We start from the raw sequence: 4,850 nt of genomic DNA on the forward strand, positions 1-4,850 counted from the left end.
GATGAATCAAAATTAAAATAATGAAGATAATTTGATTATGACTATAAGCTTGTATTAAAGTCAAATCTTGGAAGCTCTTAAGTTAACAGCCCAATACATATGCGCCCAGTTTCCCATTTGGATGAGAGACTTCTTCCCTAGAATAGAGTAGAGATTCCGTATATTATTTAGAGGAGTAGGTTTGTAAAGGTGAAGGCTATCGTCATTTGTTTTATTGAAACACGACACATAAATGTGGGCTGCTTGTCATATATGGGATTCTATTATTGACAGAGATAAGGTTTTTGTGGGGTTTCGGTTATCTCAACTGATAAAGTCTCTGATTGTTGAATAAGAGATTTAGGGTTCAATTTCTACCTACACTAAAAACTTATTGGTATCTTGGTCTTATGATAATGATCTATCATTAGAAGTTGACACCATAGGTTGAAACTCTCTCTAAAAAATTTGCACGTTACTAGTTCCCGGAAGAGTTAATATCTCCATNTTAGGGATCCCATCTATATCTAAGCTTCTCAAATTTGCATTCATGTCCTTAAATAATTGTCATTTTGGTGTCACACACACCCTCAAGCACTGAGTCTCAATCATGCATTTCTTGTGGTGTGTGAACTGCCTTTTACTCTGAAGACACCCGCCTTGCGTCTCACATTAGCTTAGAGCCCTCACATGTCAATTTTGTTATGATGACATGCTTGACCTACTATCTGACTTCCATATTTCATTAATGCTCCACACAAAACACTTGTTGGAGATATGCCTACTTGTGCTATTGCTCCAAATCTCTTTATGTTATTGTATCGAACAATGCTAGAACCACAACTATTTACTCAACTTTTGTCACAAACAACTCGCAATGTGACAAGTTGTAAGTAGTTGAAGTGTGGACCCACCACTAATAACTTGTCACGTGACAAGTTGTGTTAATAGTTGTGGTCCTAACATTTTTCTATTAGGTCGGGTCTCTCTATTTAGTCGTCTTCTTGATGTTTTTCTATTCAAGTAGAAGAGTAAATGCTCCTTAAGACTACTCTTGCACGTCCCTAGTGAGATAGAGTCTTTCGCATTCATCACCTTCTTCACGAGCTTTTTCCTCTTTAATGGTTATATATATATGAATTTCGTGGTGGTTCTCGATTCACGCGATGATCATTAAAGACCTTCATTGTATTGAAGAATCAATGGATTCTCTTTGAGACTATTCCTACAGGTCCCTAGCAAGATGCAGTCTTTCAAGCATCACCTTCTTAACGGGCTTCTTCCTTTTCGGCGGTGCTGTTTGTCATAGGCTTTTCTTGGTGGTTTTTGATTCATTCCATGGGAACTAAAGACCTTACTCGCATTGAAGATTGTCTATCCAAAGTTAAGATTTTCATCTAGCGTCCACATTGAGATATATTTTTTAAGACCATGTCTATGTGAAACATGATAATTTATTATTATTATTATTTTTACATATAAAACAAATCTGACAAACGTTTAAGGTACTTTCGTAAAAAGTCTTATAGCTCAATTGGTAACCGCTATGTTTCCAATGGAGATGTACAAGTTCAAATCACCCACCTCAGTTATAAGCAACGAATTATAAAAAAAGGAAAGAAACAAGAATACCTGGTTTCTTGAAACCAATTTCTTTCGAATCCAACTTCTAATATATATTTACCCCAATTATCTATCTTTGAAAGTAATACTGAATATAAACACACTAGAGATATATTTGGATACTGCTTATTGCTGAAAACTGAAAACACTGTAGCAAAATAATTTTTAAATGTGTGAATAGTGCCGTGGGACCTAAATTTATATTGAAATCTGTATTATGATGACTTTTGTGGGTTCATGAATAGTACCGTGGGACCCACCATTTTTAAGCAAAACGCACGTGTTCAGTGCTATCCAAACTCACACTAGAGTTAAAGAATCATTGGATAACTGAATATTACTTGTATGTGCTGATCTTTAGGAAGAGCATCTTAACTCATTTTTGCAACATCATAGTTACACAGATAGAATAATAATCCATTACCACCTAAAGCAAAGCACAAATGTACAATACATCAGTTGACCATTTCCCAACTGGGCAAATTAGCCCCTCAAAGAGGGAATGTCTTTGTTTAGTCAATAATACTTGAGGGAAGAAAATTTCATGCTCATCTATCATCTCAATGTGATCAAGTGTATCATCACAGACGATGACAGTATCATAGTAGGGTTTGACTATGATAACTTAAGTGGATAACTCATTTTTGCAACATCATAGTTCCACATAGTAGGGTTTGACAGATGCTACAATAACTTAAGTCCCTTTTAAGGCAAAAGAAGGGAAACTAAACTAGTCTACAATTCTTACCACAGCAATAACCCTAAATAAAACCAAACATTCTATAGATATCCAAAAACAAAAAATTTCCCAAAACTCATTGTATAATTCGACCAAGAAAATACACTTCAGCTCAGTGATAAAGGGTGGGATGGCATTTGGGTGGATTCTATGTGGAATCATATAAAGACATGTATTTATTTTAATTAATCAGCAAACGGTTACACTCATAAATGTAGATTAGCAGAAAACTAACTAAAAGACTGACAAAATTTCAAACTGATATTAGAAATCCACCACGACCAAATTCAACAATTTCAAGAGAATTTTTGACAAACTACAATCAACAATCGTTTTAGGCAGGTCTAGGCATTTGATATAATCTCACAACTTTGAAACTTTCGACAATATCAAGCAAAGTAATAAAATACATGAATATGTAAACAAACAATAAGTCCTAATACATGTAAATGAAAAAGATTCAGAATGGGATCCAGTAGTTTAGGAGCTAACTGTCAAAAAAAAAAATAAAAGATTCTTAGGCTCAACTGTGGTCACCTGTTGCCACTCCCCATCTACAGCTTCCTTCCACAATGTCACACTGTTGTTTCCGTCGGCCACAGCCAATATGTTTCCTGTTAGCGACCAGGAGACCCTACAAACAGGAGTCTTGAAATCATTCAGAACCTTGCCTTCCCATTGATCCCCCTCCTTGGCCACAGTCCATATGATGACTTTGCCATCCTGTGAGGCACTTGCAATTGTAGATTTCGGAAGTCCCAAGTTAGGTGCCCAGGCAACGTCACGAACCCAATCCGTAAGCATCTGAAGAGCTGGAAAGCAATCCATCTTCCATGTCCCATTATAGAGCTTCCACACCATCACAGTATTATCACAACCACCCGAGCAGAGCTTCTGAACAGGATCAAGCAAGCCAGAACCAACAAGAGCCCCGGGAGCTGTTGAGGGAGCCCATGAAACAGATGTGACACCAACTGGGTGAGCCTGGTTGATCCTTGAGGTGTCCCAACCACCATCCGGTCTTGCAGTGAAAACTGAGATATTCCCATCTGAGGAACCACATGCCAAACAAAGTCCCAGTTCATGAGGAGCCCAAGCAACAGAATTGACAGATGACTTGTGGTCATTGAAGACATGGGCTTGGGTCCACTCATTCGGATTACCCTCCTTCCATATTATCACTTGCCCATCATAAGAACATGAAGCAAGTAAAGACCTGAATTTTGGGTGAGCCCATGCCACCTGCCAAACAGGTCCTTGGTGACCAGTTACGTTGCAAGCTGCTGAGAGGCCGTATTGCTCACTCCAGTTATCTTAATGGAGTGGTCTGATGAGGCCATGGCAACACGCTTACCATAGTAATCCATGGCTACATCATGGACCACGTCTTGGTGACCAGTTTCAATCTCTTGCAAAGGCATTTTTAACACTGCTCAGAACAAAAGAAGTAAACCTAAATTATAACTGATTCATACTCCAATTGATTTTGCACATAATTTCAAATCCTTCAAAAAGTGAAATCATCTAAAATTTTAAACATAGACCCACTATTTGATTCCTAAGAAAGTGCAAGAACATGAAAAACAAACTAAAATAATAAAAACCTCAAAATTCTAAGTTTTCCGCAAATCTTTAAAAATACTAATTGAATAAATTTCATGAGCTACCCATTATTTCTAAGCTAGAAAATCATAGAAATCTGAGCTCAGCCTCATATAACAAGTTGCATTATTGAGAGATATCTGAGATTTAATGCTGCATATAAAAGTAGCTATGAAATCACTGCTATAAGGGAATAAGATCAAATCCCATATAGCAAGTTGCATCATTTGCAAATATTGCATGAATATGACTAATCCACAAGTAGCTATGCAAATTCATCAATCAAATTAAGCATACCCCAAGTGCTACAAATTCACAGACAATGAAATGAAATTCATCAAATCTTGAACAAACCCCACAAAAAATCCAAATCTCATTTATCATTTTTTTTCTACAAATTTCCTAATAAGCCACACACCTAATCTAAATCTTGAACTTACAAACCCAACAGAATCAAATCATCAACACACCAACAACAAAAGGAGGAAAACGTTAATAAATCAAAACTCACCGACACAAGTTCAGATCACAACGGAGCGGCGGCGGCGTTGTCTCTTGCTCTCTCAGACTCTTTCAGTCTCTCCGATTCGGATTTGTTTCGTTTTTTTTTTTATTGGATTTGTTTTTATTATTATTATTATTTTTCTTTTTGGATTGGATTTTAATGATGTTTTGGGCTGGGCTCATTAGAACAACAAGCAGAGCAGGCCTCTTTTTTTTTTTTTTTTTCTTTTTTAAAAAATTATAATTTATTTTTTAATTATAATTTTGGCTCCTAATTGGGGAGAAATTATTAGGTCCAGATGGAATACTGGTTACTGATGCCTAAGCAAGTGTGCAAGTCATCTTCCTAGCGCAAATAATAATAATAAAAGTAGTGTTATAGCTTATAGGTGCTATAGATTTT

The 4,850-nt window shown here is 36.5% G+C and overlaps 1 pseudogene; it reads right to left on the reverse strand.

Moving 5' to 3' along the window:
* Positions 1 to 2,600: 2,600 nt before the first annotated feature.
* On the reverse strand, positions 2,601 to 4,569 carry LOC112027258 (protein transport protein SEC13 homolog B-like; annotated as a pseudogene).
* Positions 4,570 to 4,850: the final 281 nt, after the last annotated feature.

The sequence above is a fragment of the Quercus suber genome, unplaced genomic scaffold, assembly GCF_002906115.3.
Source record: "Quercus suber isolate HL8 unplaced genomic scaffold, Cork oak 2.0 scaffold_120, whole genome shotgun sequence".
Classification (NCBI taxonomy): Eukaryota; Viridiplantae; Streptophyta; class Magnoliopsida; order Fagales; family Fagaceae; genus Quercus; species Quercus suber.